The sequence below is a fragment of the Camelus dromedarius genome, chromosome X, assembly GCF_036321535.1.
Source record: "Camelus dromedarius isolate mCamDro1 chromosome X, mCamDro1.pat, whole genome shotgun sequence".
NCBI lineage: Eukaryota > Metazoa > Chordata > Mammalia > Artiodactyla > Camelidae > Camelus > Camelus dromedarius.
In genome coordinates this window covers 28892619-28913901 of record NC_087472.1, presented here as the reverse complement: position 1 = coordinate 28913901, position 21283 = coordinate 28892619, and the positions used below count along the sequence as shown (strand labels likewise).

The following is a 21283-nucleotide window of genomic DNA, read 5'->3' as shown; positions in this document are numbered from 1 at the left end:
GACTTGTACAGATATTTCCTAAGTATTTGTGTATTTAACAAAATAGTATTATTCATTCATTTTTGCCCCAGTTTAAACACTGTCTTTTAATAGTTGAAGCAATGTTTACTGATGATAGGAAGTGCTCCATAAATGTGTTCAATAAATGTTGGATGAATGTGTGAATGAATGACTCATTTCTATTATTATTTATTATTTTTATATCTTTAGATTTCTGCAAAGAAAGCTTCCTTTAAGTTGGATATACACTTATCTCTGCAAATTCATTTTAACAAAACACATCATGTTCCCCGGGGTATAAATGCATAAATGAATTAGTCTTTATTACACTTTGCGTTTTAAAACTATACTTAAAATTGACTTTGGTACTTGATGTGCTAACATTTAAGTACAGCACACCTTCCTTACATTGTTTGCTCCTTGGTGCTTTTCTTTATTTAATATTCATTTTCATGAGTTTGGCACTCCTTGTGCCTTTAAAGGGTAAGCCAAATTTTCAGTTTACAAACAGATCTTTATGTTATTGGCTAACAGTAACCTCTGCTTCTAAAACGAAAAAAAAAAAAAAAATGACCACGTATCTCTAGCATCCTCAAGAAACCTAAAATTTCAGTGTCCTCCAAATTTGTCAAATAAAGGCAGAGCTAGGTAGTACTTTTTTTTTTTTTTCTGCTCTAGAAAAGAATTTGGTGGAGGGGGTTATAACTCATGGGTTAAAGAAGACTTAGACTTTTCTGTGGAATTGACTTTTTCAGGTGTATAAGGAATTTATTTATAAAGTAAATTCTGTTTCTTGCCAAAACTGTAATTTATGAGATCAGAAAAATGTTCATTGGTTTTGGTACCAGAAAAATCATTGTTGATCTTGATAAGAGTTTTTGTGTAGCAGTGGGGACAAGCCAGATTGGAGGGGGTGGGACGTAAAGAAGTGAAGACAGCATGTCCAGACAGCATGGTGGAATGGGTGGTATGGGACTTGACAGGAGTTGTCCTATTTGAGGAGCAGGACTTGGTGATTGGTTGTGAATAGTAAGAGAGAAGGAAGAGTCAAGGATGACTCTCAGGTCTCTGGCTTGCACACTTAGTGATATGTGATACATTTTGCTTAGATGAGGTATACAGGAAGAGGAGGAGCAGTTTCATTTAGGGGAGGGGACAGAGACAAGTTTAGACATGTTGAATTCGAGTTGCCTCTAAGATGCCCATAGGGTGGTATCTAGTAGACGTGTGGCTAGGAAGTTTCTCTATGGCTTCCACTTCCATCTTAGGTATCTTCCATGCTGACACCTTTCTCATCTCTGATGCACCTGTCAGTACAAATACAACAAGTTCTTTCTTCTAGAAATTTGTCTCTAGTTCAGTTCTCTTTCTGATGATATTCTCTTTTTAAATTGAGATAATTGACATATAATATAAGAAAGTACATTTTTAAAGAAAGTGATTCAATGGGGGGGAAAATGATTACTTGAAAGCTTATCACTGAAAAGCCAGCTCAGGGAGAGAAAGCTATAAGTCCAATGAGGGAAAGCAAGTGAAGAAAGGGTAAGATTTGCTTGTGGTGTAACAAGGTATAAGAAGCGGCCTCTGAGCTCAGCATTGAAGATAGAGTTGAATTTGGAGTGTGGAGAGGGCTGGAGGAAGAGCCCTTCATGTGTGTGTGGTGGGGGAAGGGGAGTTTCATGAGAAGGTTGGAAACCAATGAGCATTGAATGAGGTAGAGCTAATGGGGCCCGTGACTTTACTGGGTTATAGTCAGTAACAAAATAAGGTGGGACAGAAAAAGTGAGAGAAACATGGAAAAGATAGAGGAAGATGCTGATAAGAGATTTTGGTAATATTTATAGCAGCTCTTCTAAAGAGAAACTCCTGTAGGTACTTAGAAATCTGAGACTGGATCTCTCATCTTTGTCTCACAGTTCTGGTGCTTTGGTGTTGTGCCCCCCAGTTATTGCACCTGTAACAAACATCCCCAACCACCAGGTGGATATAGAGTCATGTCATGCTAGGGTCATTTTCAGATGTTTGAGACTCTGGTGTGGTGAAAGTTTTTTCAAGCCACAACTTTTAAAATCTGATCATCTACTATCTAGACAACCTTTTAGGAAAAGTTGAATTAAGATAATCACTTCTCAGTATTCATAAGCTTAGGGAATTGATTTGTATGTTAGATTCCCAAGAGAAGAACCAAAGCAAATGAAACAGAAGGAACAAATTCGATCTGTATTTTAATTTCTGTATATCCCACACTATTAATCCATGACTTGTTCCCAGACAACTTTCTTTACGTTTGCTATCTAACATTGAATTCTGCCACTTGAAAAGAATGTTTTCCTCCGCTCCCACAGTTGACTGATTGAGATTCCCTATGGCAAAGTTACAGCTGTGAGAAGGAATATTCACTGAATTAGAGGAAAAGAAAAGTGTAGCAAGGCTCTCTAAAGCCTTCAGGGGAAGGTCAGTGGCAATTTGGATGGTAAGAGCTGGCAGAATACAGATTTAGTAGCGCTGCCTTCATTATACTTTATGATATCATGCCCCAGAGAACATAAAGTTCTCAGTTTATTTTTTGGGAAAAATATATAAATTCAAGATCATTATTTTTGACTCTGCATATTAATAGGTAGTGCATTAAGTTTGCATTAGAACTAAAAATGATGTAACCTAATTTTTAAAAAGCAAAACACTACAATTAACATATCAAAATACCCCCTCACAGGAAAAAGATATTTATTACTCTAAGTCATTCTGCTTTCCCACAACTTGCTGTACACATTTGACTAATAGAAGAGTCCACAACCAGTAGTTGATGGTGATACACTGAATTTTACTTTTTTCTCTTTCATTTGAGTCCTGGAGGTTAGAATAAACAATGAGTAGACTAAGTTATCTGGATAATATACCTTTGAATATTAGATTAATTAACCAAAACAATTATGGAGAATTACTATGCCTTCTGCCCTATGCCAGGGATTACGATGGAGGTTGCAGGTAACTCTTGGCTAAGATCTATGACATCTCAGGTTGCTCATAATGCTATTGGTGAGATAAGATGCATTATGGTAACACAAACAAAAAAGGCAGAATGTTACAAAGAGCCAAATAGTGTACTCTAAGCAATAAAGATTATACAGGTACAAAAGGGAGGAATCAATGAAGCCCGCATTTCCCCAGGAGAATCTTCAAGAAATGAACTTATATATTGGAATGGACTGTATATATATTTTCCATCTTTATCTTTTTCATCTCATTAAGTAATCTATTTGTCTTTTTATGCCCTATCCAGGCACTCACATAAATACCTTGTACTTAATAGGTACTCTATAAATATTTGCTGGTTGACCAATTAAATTTTTGAGAAGAATATTAGTAAAAGTAAGCAAAAGAAAGACATTTTGGTTTTTTGTCCAATGTATAGTTATCTTGAGAAAAAATCTGCATTGACCACAGATGGAGTATCTTATCATTAGATCACAGTGCTGATCTGAAAGTAAAGCTTATAGATCTTAAGTGCCTGATAACTTACCCTTACAGCATTGATAAATGAAGGTAAAAATTTGAAAGCTTTTTGGATTCTGCAAAAGACTTTGGTTCGCTGGTCTGCATCAATTAGTCATGACTTATAATATCAAGATTTTAATAAAGCCAGTAGTTAACTTTTCAGCAGAAATGTTTCTCTAATGCTTCATGTATCCAAAATTGATGTAAATAATTAAATAGTGTAAGTTTGCTCTCCTTTTTGGAGCAGTATTTAAGTAGTACCTATCTTACGCCTAAGAAAAGCTGAATTTTTTTCATCTTCATATCTTTATACTAAGGAACTTTTCTTTATTTAGACATGCCCCTCTTACACAAAAATGAGGTGTTAAATGCTATTGTTGCAATTAATATTTGGCAAGTACATTATGTTATTGGGCCATGGTTAAACAGAATATCACAGAACAGGCACATCACCAAAGACAGGGATAGAATGACTGCCACTGATAAAGTAAAAACCTTGACTAAATTTCTTTTAGGTGAGTTATCCCTACTACAGCATTGAGTTTTGATGAGTATGGATATTGGAATAATATTATGATTTTCCGTTAATACCGTTGCAGCCATACTTACATATAAAACAATTACTCTGGGAAACAGCAACTGCTTTTCAAAATTGTGGAATAAGAACCATGTATTATTCTAAATGATGAATTAAGTGGAACCACAACTTCATAAACGAATGGTCTTTCTAAAAGAAATGTGAACTATTAAAACTCAAAATTAAGAAGTAATTTGTTGCATGTTATTATCCATCTTTTTGTATTTATAACCATCAAATAGTCTGCACATTCAAAAATCTATATTCTAACCAGTTAACCAGCAGTTTGGAAATGTCTCCTTTGTTGGAAAAATAGAAACAAGTGTGAATTCATATTTTTCTCTTCAATTTGCCATTATTCTGTAATTTTAGGCAGGAAAAATATGTTCTTTTATGAGTTGCAGATAAGCCTCTATACGCAGTTTAATTTGGGGAGTGCACTTTTTTCTACTCTTAAATTAGGTACTGCTTACTTTTAAATTGTTTTCTTCTTCTTCATTTCTAAAAACCTTTAACCAACAAGGGCCTAGTATATCACCTGTAGTTCTCATTTTACTGAGAAAGTTCTCATATTTGATTCCATTCTGTTTCAAGTGCCTAGGAAATGTTCTAAACCTCAACTTTGGTTGAAACTTCCTTATCTAGGGAGGGCAGGCAAGAAGAAAATGGAACATTTCTACCTGCTGTATTGATAAAATTTTAAAAGTCTGAGGGAATGTGAATGTGAATCAACCAGATCTCTTACGCATTACCGGCAGAAGTATACATTTGTGCAACTGCTTGAGGGAAAAAATGTTTGCATTATTTCCTAAAACTGAATATTCACAATGTGTATCAATGCATTGTTTTTGTTTTTGATTGATAATTAATTTTGTCAATGGAGCCATGTTTGATAAGATGATAATCGTGATTCACGTACCAAGGATTATAATTAATCCAGTCCTATGCACTTAAGGTCAGACTATTTTTAGAATTCCAGGATGGCTGAGCATCCAAGGGGGTATCATTTGGTAAGGCAGCATCATAGGCTAGGGCAAAAGTGGAAGGGGTATAGAAAGGCTTTCTTTAAATAGGAAAACTCTACATTTAGAGTAGTAGTTGGTTCATGGAATTTTATCAATGACCTTTATCAATACGTAATGATGATGATTTGCCAGTGGTTCCTTGAAGTGACACATTTTTAGTCACAACCAGAAGAAGAAATGGGAAGCACATCAAATGGATAGTTTTCTGTTTTGTACATTTGGGAGAATGTGAGTTCCTTCCAGATACACAGAAAAATGTGTCTTTGTCTTTTGCAGGGTCATGATCTACAAATTCTCATCAGGAAACTTTTGGCAATTTTAAATAATTGTAGTCAACATTTAAGCCAACACAAACAATTAGGTATAAAGCAACTTGGCTTTTGTAAGGGAAAAGTATAAGACAAATAGAAAAATGTGGAATTATTAACTAAAAAATACAAGAATTTTAATTTTGGTGATGTGGGAGATGTTTTTTTTTTAACATTTTTTATTGATTTATAATCATTTTACAATGTTGTGTCAAATTCCAGTGTTCAGCACAATTTTTCAGTCATTCATGGACATGTACACACTCATTGTCACATTTTTTTCTCTGTGAGTTATCATAACATTTTGTGTATATTTCCCTGTGCTATACAGTGTAATCTTGTTTATCTATTCTACAATTTTGAAATCCCAGTCTATCCCTTCCCACCCTCCAACCCCCTGGCAACCACAAGTCTGTATTCTCTGTCTATGAGTCTATTTCTGTCTGTATTTACGCTTTGTTTGTTTGTTTTTTTTTTCTTTTTTTAGATTCCACATATGAGCGATCTCATATGGTATTTTTCTTTCTCTTTCTGGCTTACTTCACTTAGAATGACATTCTCCAGGAGCATCCATGTTGCTGCAAATGGCATTATGTTGTCGGTTTTTATGGCTGAGTAGTATTCCATTGTATAAATATACCACATCTTCTTTATCCAGCCACCTGTTGATGGACATTTAGGCTGTTTCCATGTTTTGGCTATTGTAAATAGTGCTGCTATGAACATTGGGGTGCAGGTGTCATCCTGAAGTAGGGTTCCTTCTGGATACAAGCCAAGGAGTGGGATTCCTGGGTCATACGGTAAGTCTATTCCTAGTCTTTTGAGGAATCTTCACACTGTTTTCCGTAGAGGCTGCACCAAACTGCATTCCCACCAGCAGTGTAGGAGGGTTCCCCTTTCTCCACAGCCTCTCCAGCATTTGTCATTTGTGGATTTTTGAATGACGGCCATTCTGACTGGTGTGAGGTGATACCTCATTGTAGTTTTGATTTGCATTTCTCTGATAATTAGTGATATTGAGCATTTTTTCAGGTGCCTTTTGATCATTTGTATGTCTTCCTTGGAGAATTGCTTGTTTAGGTCTTCTGCCCATTTTTGGATTGGGTTGTTTGTTTTTTTCTTATTGAGTCGTATGAGCTGCTTATATATTCTGGAGATCAAGCCTTTGTCGGTTTCATTTGCAAAAATTTTCTCCCATTCCGTAGGTTGTCTTCTTGTTTTACTTCTGGTTTCCTTTGCTGTGCAGAAGCTTGTAAGTTTCATTAGGTCCCATTTGTTTATTCTTGCTTTTATTTCTTCTAGGGGAAAATTTTTGAGATGTATGTCAGATAATGTTTTGCCTATGTTTTCCTCTAGGAGGTTTATTGTATCTTGTCTTATGTTTAAGTCTTTGATCCATTTTGAGTTGATTTTTGTATATGGTGTAAGGGAGTGTTCTAGCTTCATTGTTTTACATGCTGCCATCCAGTTTTCCCAACACCATTTGCTGAAGAGACTGTCTTTATTCCATTGTATATTCTTGCCTCCTTTGTCGAAGATTAGTTGACCTGTGGGAGATGTTTAGTGGTGACAATAGTTATTATTTATTGAACATCTACTAATATCAGGTACTGGAATGGACTCTGGAAGTTATTTCTAATTCTCACAACAGTCAACAGTCTATAAAGTGGTTATTATTGATCATTTAACATATGAGGAAACATAGATCAGAGGGGCTTAAATGAATTTCCAGGTTTCCACAGCTAGCGAGTGACAGAGCTGGGATTCTGAACCCAGACCTGCCTGATTCTAGATTCACATTTCCTTCCCCTGAAGTTGACCCATGTATATAGTAGCCACACTGAGTGAATGAAGCAATGGATCCTGAGATGTTTTAGGTCTCCTATCCACCCTCTCCTTCAAGATATTTCTTTGGCACAAAGCACAGTGTCTCAACTCCAGCTCCACTGTCTACAGCACTGGCAAGTGACCCATTGGGCTCCTCCTTGACCAAATGGGCATCGAGCAGTGCAAAAGCAAATCCCCCCACAAAGCTGGGAGAGTCATGCTGTGGGCTACTCCTGCATGCAGGGGGATACATAGCACCTGGGTCCTGGGACCGTGCCTAAGGAAAATGAAGGGGTGAAGAGACAAAGCAAGCAGCTCAGAATCTGCTACTACTAGATAAAAGTGCCCATGTCTGTATCAGCTCAACCGCAGGTACACAATAAATGTTATAACCCTTATTGCATTATTATCATTATTATTGCTGGGTGTGTCACTCTTAGCAACTCACATTAACCGTCTTAGACTCGGTATCCTAGTCCATAAAATAAAGCTGACACTAGTGGAATGATCTAAGATTGTAGTGGTGATTACATTATGGATTAAATTCATTTAAATTCCCTGGCAAAGTGCTCATTGTTAGTGGGACAGGAGAGATAAGTTGTTTTCTCCTAGTGACGTGACAAAAATGAGATTACAATTATCCCGCAGATGTTGACTCCTGTGTATTTATTTGCCCCACATTCCTGGCAGCTTTCTGACTGACTAGCCTTCCTCAGCCTCCTCATTCCCTGTAGATACTGTAACAGTCTATTTAAACCTACTGTTGACAAAATTCCTTTTCCAATTATTTCTTATGATTCAGATCTACACTTAAGAGCTATTTCTAGTCCCTTATTTCTTGTGTAATACCTTTGAATACTCAATGCTCCATGAATTTCTCCCATTACCACACAGTTTGGCAATGACCAATTTCCCATTTTTGTATTCACTTATGTTATTATCTTATTAGCTAAGTTTGAAAGCAAAGACTTTATCTTCTCATACATCTTAGTAGTTACTGCAATGCTTAGTCCAGTGCCTTGCATAAAATAGATGCTCAGTAAATGATTACTGATGGATAAAGTTACCTATGAAGTAGGCATTAATTCTTATAACAAGAACTCGAAGAATGCTCTAGAAAATTGAATACCATAGCTTTAGCACCATATAAAACATGGCACTGGGGGTGGATAATAGCTTAGTGGTAGAGCATATGCTTAGTATGCATGAGGTCTTGGGTTTTATCCCCAGTACTTCCATTTGAAAAGAAAAAAGTGACACTGTTTTATGTGATAAATAAAACACAGATGGAAAGTTAATTTAAAATTCAGAAAAGATTAATTTGTGAGAGATAAATTCGTGATAAGTTATTTAAGTGAAAATAATTACTTTAAAGGAAGACCTCACACTTTTTTTGTGTTAACATTATGTATGGTAAACTTGACTTCCTAGGAAACGTCTTTAGGGTCCTCAGCCAGGAAGGACTCTGGACTCATAGGTCTCAATTCAGGTCATGGCTATGTTCTGATAATTAGGCCAGCATTATAAAATAATGTACACAACTTGTAGCTTATAATTTTCTTATTTTCAGACAATTGAGAGGAAATGTATCAGTGAAAAATATATATCAAACTAAATAAATCCTTGTTGATTGAAATACAAAACCCAATAAAAATATGACACCTTTTTCCTGACAATTGGCAAGGAAAGGACTTTTTTGCACAGTATTTTTTAAAAATTATTGTTGTTTCAACCATCATCTTTATTGACACTATTGAACCAAGGATAAAAGAAATTTAACCATCAGGTATGTGGGTAATAGAAAATGAGAGTAGAAAATGGGCCTTGTCTTGAGGTTCCAGAAATTGGTCTCTTTTTAAAATGAAAATGAAAATAAATATTGTCTTTCCTACACTTGTGGCAAGATGGTGTTCACGTGACCTACCAACCTTATAAATGAATGTGTTATAATGATGCAGATTTTAATTTTTCCTCTTACTATTTTAATGCAGAATAAATGCTATTTGAACATTCCCCTGTCTTTCTGAAGCCACATACACACATTTTACACTGATAACAGGATGTGGGAAGACAGTTATTTAAATAGATTTTTTAAACTTAATTTCTTAAAATAATGTAGTCTAGGGACTTGTCTTGGAAGTCCATGTTGGTAGATGAGAATCTGTCAACATAATGTCTGTTCTCAGCATTTTTCCTAAGGGCAACATTCTATTTTGTTTCCCGTGTAATTATTTTTGCTTTTTTTCCCCCCTGCTGGCATACTTCAATTTCATTTAGAACTTTGAAGATGGAAAATTATGATTGTTTAGATTCTCTTATAATATATAAACAGTTGTGATAAAGACTATGAATCTTTTTGATAAACATCTACTTATAGTTAAATGAAGTTTTATTTAGTATAGAATGTAGTACACAAAAGAAAAAGCAATTTATCTAGGAAATACTTCTTTCCTTGTTGCAGTTACCCTCTTGTTGGCTCAGTGTATCTATATTTCCTATTTGTTTTTTGTTACTGTCAAGACAGCAAATTTCTATCTGGAGCAGATGGTGTAACTGCCATTGTTCAAGTACTTAAAATTCATTCTGCTGCAGGGAGTTTTTATCATTAAACTTCTAATTTGGCAATATTAATAAATTGAAACTATGGACTATTCTGTCTTGGATGTCTGAAACTTTGTTATATATCTGAAGAGAAAAAAAATATATATATTGAAAACTGTGCCAAAAAACTTTGATTATTTCTTAACAAATCAGTGTAAAGATTCATTTTATTAATATATAGTATGATGGTGGGTAAATGCTATAAAATTTTAGTCGGCCATTAGTTGTACATGAATTTCTCATGGACTTTAATTGTCTCCTTTATCAATGTCTCCATAATTTACCCCAAAAGAAATTTAAAATTATGATGTCTTGATATTTTTTTGAATAGTGTGCTTAAATTTAAATCTATTTTTAAACTTCAAATTTAGACCCCACCTCACCTAGCCCACATATTTTACCATCAGGAAAGAATGAGAGAGAATGCCATTTTTTTCACTCTTAGCCACATTTTCAATATTGGAATGATTAAAACTGGACCAACAGAAGTTTTGCACTTAACTTTATTCTTACAACTTTAAGGCAACAAATGAATATTTTGTGGAAATATTCATAATAACTTATAAACATATAACATATACATGTAAGTATTTGATACATATAATTCCATAATGTTTACTATTTTTCAGTGATTACTACTTTAGAAAGATTTCCACTCAGTGTAATAAGGTAAACTGTGAACAGTATCCCATAGTTGGACAATTGTACAATCAGCAGTGGAATGATTCTAATTGAACACGTGTTGAGGAAGTCAACTGTTGTTAGAGAGCCCATACATTCCAGATTGTCCAGGATAATCACAGTTTACACCTATGGAGCAAATATGAATACGTTCTCTGCGTCTCAAAAGTGTCCCAGTTTGGATGCTACATTACATGCTTATTCTATCCCTTCTGCACTTGTAACGTAAGAATTACATGCTGAGAAATAGGAAAGAGCTACAAGCAAATGTCCCTTACCAGAGAAGCATGCAAATATATTAAGGATACAATAAATACATATGAAATCATTGCAAAATAATCTGTAATTCTTTGTATTAAAATTCTAAATATGTGGTACAGGCAGTAAGCACTGGGGGAATTCAGAGAAGACATAAATAGATATGGAGACTAGAGTTGTTCTGCCAAAGGGCCTTGCAGGCATGTGATCACATGGGCAAAGTTCTAGGGATGCAGATGATTATAGTTCACAGCTGATCAATTAACAGTAGAAATGACTGAATACAAAGAAGGGTATTGTAGAAAGAAAAATCACTAAAGACTTAGAAATTCTAGTATCTCATCCGGGCTCTGCCACTGGTCAGCTTTATGTTATTGAGTAAATTACTTCTTCCCTTTGGCTTTAGTTCCTTCACCTGTGAAAAGAGGACGTGAACTGGAGTCATCCATTCACCTGTTATTCACTGAGACTACTTTGTGCAAGGCACTCTGCCAAGGACTGTGTAACTGATCTTTAAAATTCCTTTCCTACCCCACCTTCTGTGGCAATCACTTTCATCACCAGTGGTTCCAGGGACATAGTTGTAACTGGTTTGGGATCATGTGCTTCTCTATCAAAAAAGAGTATTTCTTGCAGGCAAGTGAACCCAAACCAGCAAATATTTGCTGTGTTAAGTTGGTTTGAAACTTTTCCTAACAAGTGTCCTTTATTTCCTAATTGGATTAAGACCATATTTTCATTCCCTGTGATAATGATGCAATCCCAGAATGGTAGAGGAGTCTTCCGGGAGAAGTTGGCATTGTGTATTTTCAGAGTGTAAAAGCTGCCGTTATGCTACAGGTGACCGAGGCTACAGCCAGCTCAGCTGGGAAGGATGGATACCATGCACTGGTCTCCTTTGTCACTTCTCACAACTGATGCCTGTCCCCTCAATTGCTGTACCACCCTGGTCTCAGGAAGCTTGTTCTTGTTCCCAGTTCTAATCACCTAACAGGAGAGCTCATGCTCTCTGGAGTGAAGATGTAGCAACTGAACAAGGAACTCTACCAACTCAAAGAAGCTGAGATGTCCTCTGTGAATCCAGCTGGTTCAAGACTGTAAGCCCACTTCGCTGGCAGTTTTTCCTACTGAAGGGAGTAGAGAATGTGGCCCTAAACCATCAGAATAGATTATACATCACTTTTGGTAATACACATGGGTGCTCCACTCTATTAACTGGCGAAGTTGGAGGTAGATCTAGTCTAAAAGGCATCTGAGGAGCAAAAGAAAATTTTTACTGGTATAATATTTACTCTGTCCTTTAAAATCATGGTATGATAAAAGTAGTTATGTTTATCCAGAAATAAATCTGAGCCTTCTTAAAATAGTAGATATAAAATATAAGATTAAATATTAACAGAAGTTGTTAAAAGTTAAGTTGCTACTTAGGTCATTTACCTTTGTCACATCATGAAACAGAGACAGATTTTTTTTTTTTTTTTTTTTTTTTTTGGTAGAAGCACCAGGATATATTTAAATTAAGTCCAGCTGCCAGTCTGCCTGACTGCTTTCAAGATTGTTAGTGGTGGTCATTGTTATACTGGTTGGGGATGAGAGGGAGAGAGGTCAAGATTTTAGAAAGAATTGTTGAATATGCAGAAGTAACAGAAAATAGGAGCTATAATAGATGGTTGATCACAAATAGTTGCTGCGAGGAAAGCAAATTATTGAAATTCAGAACTGAGGGTATTTATTTTTTTCCTTATGGTACCTTTACACACGGGACAGTTGTAAACATTACTATAAGGGGTTTCCACTTGCTTTTCGTGTGGTTAGGTATGGAACGGGGAAACTCAAGCCTTTCAGGAAAATATTCTAAGTGAATTCCAAGTGCTAAGAAATTTCTACTAGTTTTCCAGGTAGTCCCATTACAAATTTTAAGCTTTCAGTGCATTTTTTTTCAGAAATATATACTCCTGTATATTTAAATTTGTACATGTGCTAAGGCAACTACATAAAGCGTTAAACCAGAGAGATGAACTCTGATAGGAGCTGAAAATAGAGTTGTTAAGTTAATCATTGGGAATCTGTCTTTTCAAATATACTGCTTGTCAATTTTAAATCAATCTGTTTTATTCTGCCAGTCATATTAGACTATTCTACCCACTCGATTTACAAAACACTTAAATTTTGAAAACTTCTGACTAAAAGTGGGAAATAACAAGAGGAAAAGCACAAGGGCATATAGAATCACTTGACAATGTGTTGAAATATTAATCCACAGACATCTCTGACTCGGTTTATGTTTAAAATGAAGGCCAAATTTGAAAGTAGATTATTTCTTTTGAAAATAGCCTCAATTGTTTCAGGGTGTAGAAGCAAACACAATTCAAACCTCGTTTTCTGTGTGTGTGTGTGTGTGTGTGTGTGTGTATTCATTGTTCTGGCAAAAGGTGGGGAAGGGTACAGCTCAGTGGTATAGAGCCTGTCTAGCATGCATGAGGTCCCAGGTTCAATTCCCAGTACCTCCACTAAAAATAAAAAAAAAAACCTAATTACCCCCCCAAAATTAAATTAAATTAAATTAAATTAAATTAAATTAAATTTAATTTAATTTAAATTAAATTAAAAATATATATATTGTTCTGGCAGAATAAGAGCATGACCCAAATTCTATGCCTCATTCCCAAACTTCTAGAGATTGGTAACACCTTACCGAGCTGTTGAAAGAGGCCAGGCAAAAGACAGGAGAGATGAGAGCTCACACTGAGATCTGGAAGGACAGGTAACCAGCCATCATAACCCGAAAAGCTGAGACTCTGAGAAAGGCAAATTTGCTTTTAAAAAGACAATAGAGAGGCTTCATTTTTTGCAGTTGAAGAAGGCTAGAACTGCCTAAGGGAGAACAAGAGTCAAGACAAAAAGAAAGGAATCTGAGTTGAGACCAACAGAATAATGCGTACTTCCTTTCTTCCTGATGAGTTAGAAAACTTTTCTAGGGCAGAAAGCATAGTTGGAAGAGCTTCAGGGCACAGGGTGTTTCAGGGCAACTGACTGAGCTCTATAACCACAGTATAGACTACTTTGTGTTTTTAATGTAGAAGGAAATGACTGATTAAGTAGAATGTTTTGCTGATTTTTCTAAACAAAACTACTTAGAGAATTTCAGAAATGGGGAGTGCCTTCTCAGATGAGCTAACATGAACCTACTCATTTCCCGAACTATGTATTGAGAACAAGTTAAGACGGGGCTTGACAGTTCAATACAATATAGAAATTCATAGTTTAAGGACAAATTCTTTCAGTTTTAACATCTTCAAATAGGGATTTAACAGCATTAGTCACTATCCATTTTTGAAATGCAGAGGCATGAGATGTTATATTACCTGAACTGTAGGTTAGTAAACATATAGCTCAAATTGGAATGGAATTCTTGTACAACTTCAAAAGCGATCATTTGTAATATATTTTTGACCATTATGTAATACTATCTCATTACATTATGCAATACTATGTCAACTGATTCAGTAACATTCTAAGGGAAGAATGAATATCGTTACTGATCTTAAAATTTTGGGTTTTGCTTTTACTTGAGCAGCTCCATAAATTAATTCTCATTTGGTACATTATTTTTATTATGAAAAGAAAACTAAATGGCTTCTCTTGTTACAAAAAGTAACTCTGAACATTCTGATCAAACTTTCATTGATTTCTATTGTGATAAAACAATGTGAAATAAACATCTCAAATGCTATTTACTGATGATTAAATTGTACATATTTTTAATTCCATTTACAAATTCTGGGAGGAATTTGTCTTTTAAGGAAAACATGATCAGAAAGTATGGACACATCTGTTAGGGGTGTCCCAGCCTTTATCAGACGGTTGTATTCTGCCATAGCATGAAGAATCCTGATTTGCTCAAGCAATATTTCAATCTAAAATCTAGGAGGCAGGTGCTCACTTGTCCTCTTCCATGCTTAGAAGATACAGGGAGGAGGCCATAGTGGCAACTGTCACCATGATTGATTTCATTGGAATAGAAGTTTGACCAGCTGATTGTAATCAATGGGTTGAAAACACACTCCGAAAAGTGAAACTATTATATTAAAACTCCAAAAGATAGAACAAAGCAGTAGTGTTTTGAAATGGAAATATTTTGAAATTGAAGATACTTTTCTCATGTCTTCTCTTCTTCTAAACAGCACAATTAATGTTTAAGCTATGTGTTGTTCACAGATTATAATGTTGCAAAGATAGAATGTACACCCAGTGACAAAAATAATGATAAAATGACTGAGATTCTTTATCTTAATGTATTATTCTACTTGGGAAATTTTTGTAGAATTATTAGGACATGTAAGAATATTCATATATGATCAAACTATTTTGCAGTCTTCCTGTCTTTGAGTTTGAAGTGTATTACAGGTTAAACTCAAGCCAGGAAGTAAGATTGTTTTATAGAACACTATGACTCTCAAAACTAAAATTTGAAGTGACTATAGTACACCATAATGGTAAAATAGTAATTATAAATTAAATATAATCATAATTAAAACATAGATTTATCATTCATTTTTATTCAACGAATAGTTATATAACGCTTAATATGTACAAGGTATTTTCCATCAATAATCTATTCTTAATGATAACCCTCTCAGCAACTTAGTAATGCAGGTACTATTATCTTCAATTGACTGTTGATAATGCATCCCTGAACCACAGAACGTACGACTGGATGTCATCACTCTACATTTCTGCTTAAATGTATTTTACGCTCACTTTGAATGAAAAGGTAAAACATAAATATCATTAAGAGTGGTTAAGTAAGAACAATCAAAGGAAGCTTCTTACATGACATGGACCTCTGGCTAGAGTCAAGTACGTAGATGGGCCATTAAAGACTGTCAATCACAGCTTATCTTTTGCAAGACCACAGGTAGAACTGTATCCACATCTTGAGATTACTCCAGTCTCATACTGCACAGAGTGTGAGTGTCACAGAGTGTTTCCACGCTATGCCAAGTTACAGTGAAGCTTGAGAGCAAATGTTTAACAGCTGCAATTTTGGTAACAAATTACGCACATTTTTTGAAATTATTGAAACATTTGAATTTGATATTCAATGCAAGCACACAAACATCTTCTGAAGACTTAGTGAATACCAGGCTCTATGCTAAACACAATGAAGACAGAAGCATATTCTGTGTGTTCAAGTAGTTTACAGTCTGGGGGTAGAGAGCTCCTGACCCTCCTTTTCAAAAGTAGGACTTTTCTACCTTATGTATTTGAGCTACACCATCTTTTATTTTATTATGCTTTTTGTTTCTCTTTGTTTCTTAAACTCAAATGATTAAGTGTTCATGGGTAGTAGATTTTCTGCTTAAGTGCTACCTGAGTACTTTAGCACATAAAACTCACAAATAGACTCAGATATTTTCTCCTAACATAAAACTGTTTTCTGCTTTTGCTGAGTCCCTATATTTAAGAACATGAAATCAGGGCCCCTGTACTCTCTTGAAGGCTCTTCTGATATAGAAACCTTGGTTAGTATATTCTCATTTAAAGGTGAAGAACTGAATCTGTGAAATGCTGAGAGTGATTTTCTGACTAGCTCTTCTGCTGAAGGGTTTTTTCTGTAATTGATTAGCTTAAAAAAATTCTTGTCATTCCAAATTAGACTAGATGCCAGTGGTCATTCATATACGACAAAGGAAACATTCATCAACAAAGGAAAACATAATTTTCTTTCAACAATTATTCAACATTGTACTTTTTTTCTCAATAAAGGTCGAATTGCTCTCAAGAACAAAGAAGTATGACTACTTCCCAGCAGATGATAATGAAAAAAAATGGTTGAGAAAGAATATTACACCATTCCATCAGGATGTGGACTTCATTCAGGCAGTGATGAAATAAACTGCATTCATTTTTACACATCTTTGAAAATATCAAGTCTACATTTTCATAGCTTGGTCTTAGTACTGTACCTTGCATGAAAAAAACAGAAAATTTTAACTGAGTTTTTTAATATGTGATATCTATATATATATTTCTTAGATTGCTCATACATTTTCAGTTTACTGCTGACACACGTTTACTAGGGAACATGATCTTTTAAAAAGGAGAAACAATGTTATTATTAATGAAGTGGATGTGACCTTCGTAATATCATATTACTTTTGCTTCTTTTCTGGCTTGTAATTTTGTTCTGTATAAGTGAGGTTTCTGAATAAATTAGTTTTTTGCTGCTTACAAAGCACCTAAAAACATATCTCACAAGAATCCTAGAAGTTATGTTACTGATCTGTGTCTTAGAAATGAATGAAGAAATATTAGTTACTTTAAATTCTCTGTTTTGTTGTCTTTAATGTATGTGCTGGTTTTTTTTAATGCAAACTTCTCACTGCTGTAATGCTTTGCTAGCCTTCACATAGTATTCATTAACATCTTGTGTTTTTTTAAATGAAAATATGAACCATAGAAAAATTAAATGATTTAACTTAGATAGTACATGGTGAGGAAGAACCTTTGAGCTTTGAGTTTCTGTCCTCTCTGCAAAACCAAAATTAATCTGTTTTAACAGGATAAAGCTCTCAGTATGAAAGAACTTTGCTAAGAAATTATGAAAGTACAAGTTAATTAGAATACAGAGCTACTGGCATGGGCTGACAGTTATTAATTACATGTTGTTGGGCTGGCTCGATTTCAGGCAATTGCTGCTAAAACAAAACAAAAAAGTTTCTGTTAGTTTTCAGTCTTGCAGAGAAAAATAAGCCCTCAAATCACCAACCAGGAAAGATCTCTATAAGGTATAAAAAAAGCAGATTTTAGATTTAAATTTTGGGGACAGTGTTTTGGAGGTTTATTCTCTTTGCTATATATTACAACTCTAACTATAGTTAGTGGAACAATTTGGGAGCTTGTGTGCTTGCTTAAACGAATAGCTTAAATTGTTCAAAAATCAGTTTAGCCAGTGGGAGATAAGTGTGAGTTTGCCTTATATTAGGCAAATGATACATCTCTGAGAAGTTAAATGTGACTGAACTTTTATCAAATCAGTCATATTTTAAGCACATGGGAAGTGTTTATAGAACATTACGAGCTTCCTGGATTCACGCAGGAGGACTACTTGAACTACTTGTTAAAAAACAAAATTCAACTCAGTAAATTTTAAAGATCTAATTGGCCTTACTGAATGATTCATGAATCAGACAACATCCCATCTGGCAAATAGAAAAGAGCTCCAAGAAGCTGTACAAAACGGAAGGCTTTTATAGAGAGAAGGGGGAAAGAGTGGATTGTTTCGGGCTCAGGTAACCTACCTGTGGGGAACAGAAGGAGACTATGTGGCAGATTATTGGTTCTGACTAGAAAAGTCCCAACTGACCGGTTAAGACTGCATTTGTAGGGGGTGGTTGTATGCAATTAGCTTAAGTATTAAGTCTTGGTTTGCTGACATGGGCTTACCACAAGTGACTCCATTTGGAGCCAGTCATTTCTTTTTTAACATACTGCATTGTTCCCTTTTAATTTTTCCCCCTCATACTTTAATCAGATTAGTATCTTATTCTTGACAAATTAGATATGTCCCTCCTGTTTAGTGGTTTATTAAGTTGGCATATCATCTACTTATGAGAGCTGACGATTTCGGTACTTGCCCTTACCGTTAGAGGCTTTGAGGTAATTATTTTCTCAGAATTGAAAATATTGAAAATTAGTGGCAAAATATTGTAGAAATAAGTGAAGAGTGAGTGCATACTAAATAAGGTTTTAGTCCTCAATGCTGAGTTTCTTAATTGTGCTTAATCCATAGTCGTGATGTTAGTGGCTGAGGGCCTCAGGGTATGGGCTAGACATACAGTGAGAAGGTAAGTCAACAGAGAATGGCCACTCAGATAAGCCCCAATGTGGATTCTCTATGAAAAACATTTCAGGTGGAGAGAACCAGAATAGAGCATTTTCCAGGAAGGGACTGTGAGTAACTGGAGGGGAAAGACACATGAAAACAACCAACAGAAAAGCCTAAGAAAAGACAGTATTTAATACCTCTATTGTTTGGGGGGACAAAAGAATTTTTGAGCTGGTAACAATAGTTCCCATTCTGTTGAATGCTAAAAAGCCACTTAATAGTTACAAGAGAGAGGGAAGGAAGTACGGGGGAGCTCAGGAAGAAATAGAGGAAAAGAAATGTAAATATCAGGTGGTGACAGAAATGGAAAATGTGGAAGAAAATAGATATAATAAGGCTCATGTAAAGAAAAAAAAACGTGCCTTAAGAAAACAGCATCACAGCCGTAGCTCCATAGAGGAGAAAATACTGAATATGAGAAAATATAATGGGAAGGCTGAAAAACAGCAGCTTCCCCAGGGGAGCCACTGGGGGAGCAGAAGGAGAGGTTGAGGAAGGAAGGAGAAAGAAAAACTTAAAAAAAAAAACAAAACACGAATGGATGACCAAGAATTAGGGAAACAAGCTGCCCTAGTTGGAAGCTGACTTCGGAAGCATAAAGGACAAAGTTAAGAGAAGTTTTTTTTAACATTTTTTATTGATTTATAATCATTTTACAATGTTGTGTCAAATTCCAGGGTTCAGCACAATTTTTCAGTCATACATGGACATATACACACTCATTGTCACATTTTTTTCTCTGTGAGCTACCATAAGATTTTGTGTATAATTCCCTGTGCTATACAGTAAGTTAAGACAATTTTTAAAAGTTTAAGGGAAATCTTGACGAACTAGTTAAAATCAGACAACCAAGTGTAACACAGCTGAAAGCACCTGCATGCACTGTGTAGTAGAAGAATACAAAAGGCAGGATTATACAAATGCAAAAAGTTGTGGTGATTTATGCAATTTCAGGGCAGTAGATCGGATTTAGTGGTGAGAAAAACATTTTTATGAAAAGTGGTAAATATAGATTATTTCTGAATGAACTGTCAGTCAGTAGATTTTTTTTTTTTTTTTTTTTTTTTACAAAACAAACATAGAAGAGCTATTAAAAATGTAGGAAATCTAGAAGGGATGATGGATAACTGTGGATGAGATGGAAAACAAACAGAAAATCAGGTTTGTGAATATCATGCACCACAAAAGGTGAGATTGCATCTTTTCTACGGACAATCAAAAGTTACAAGGATTTTTCACTTGTTAAAAGAAATACTCTAGAGAATATAAAAGAATTTATGTATGTTATTTAGTTTTCAGATTCACTGCAGTTCATTGTCAGATCATTAAAGAAATAAACATTGGATAGGTCAAATTTTATATCAGTTCAGACAAGTACTTTAAGACCTTATTCACTGACAAATATTGATTGAAATTGTTTGAATTTTCCAAGTTATTAAAGTCATTGAAAGAATATTTAAATTGTTTTGATATTCATAGTGATATCTTTGATTTGACCCTACGTTTGAACATTTTATTTTTAGTGCATACCAAGTATTTGCTAATGAAGGGTAAATTGTCTTTACGTTTAGGTTCTAGTTTCTGTCTTAGGGAGCTATAAGAAATTTAAATTGACTTTACAAATTTTCCTCAATACATATCATAACTTTAAAGTTGCTTTAGAGACACAACATTAAATATCCTTTACACAACTGTCTTTTCATGCAAAAGTACAAGTTTTCTACAGTACACACACTTCTCAAGACAGTCCATTATAACTTAAGATCTCTTCTCTATATGAAAAAATAATATTTTGGCAACATGCTTTGATTCTCATTTTTCAGTTTAAAAAAAGATCTTTACAGTCTATTTTAAAATCAGCATTTCTCTTTTCCTCAACTTTAGGTATCTACACATATTTTGCTTAGCCCTGTTCAGTAACAGTTTACTAAATGCCTACCGTGTGCCAGGCACTGCACCGGGTGTTGGGGACCCAAAAAAGATTGTTATATTTGTTTTTAATTAATTGCTTCCAGTCTCATAGAGAACACAGATGTGCAGACAAATAATTAAAATAAAATGGTATGAAGGCAATGATGGAACAAGTGTGAAGTCCACAAGCAATCTAGAGAAGGGAATAGTTGGGACTGTCAGAGCTGGCTTCACAGAGGACATGGTGTCTAGCAGTGTTGAGATGGCCATGTATAGAAAGGGTCGAAGGTCATTCCAGACAGAAGAAATAGCATGTGCCAAGACAGGGATGTCTTAAAACAGTGTAATCTCTGTAGAAAAGGAAAACATAATTTTCCCTCTACCATTCTGAGTTCTTGACTGAGACCCTCCGTAGTAAGAGACAGATTAAGAACTTTATTAACATGCATACCTCTTGTATAAGTAAATGTTTACTAGGCCATGCAGAGACAATGGGACACAGAGTGGACTCCTATCTCTAGACCCTGCCCCTAGATTTCCCCACCACACCCAACCCATAGTCTTTGCAGATACCACTGGTGATAGCTCTATGCTGGACTAAATTCTTTCAGGCAGTTAGGGGAAAGATCAAAGTTTCTTCCTGAGTCTTTTGGGCCTGAGTCTTTTGATTGTTTTCAGCTTGAAATAATCTACATGCCAAAGAGAT

At 35.1% G+C, this 21283-nt stretch overlaps 1 protein-coding gene and 1 non-coding gene across 2 annotated transcripts in view; both read left to right on the top strand.

The window, feature by feature from the left end:
- HTR2C (5-hydroxytryptamine receptor 2C) overlaps positions 1 to 21283 on the top strand; it is a 213588-nt gene that overhangs the window by 29459 nt on the left and 162846 nt on the right. The gene's annotated exons all lie outside the window — the stretch shown is intronic.
- On the top strand, positions 7362 to 7490 carry LOC116151105 (small nucleolar RNA SNORA35). The gene has a single exon (XR_004134889.1). It is a non-coding gene; the product is annotated as a small nucleolar RNA SNORA35 (small nucleolar RNA).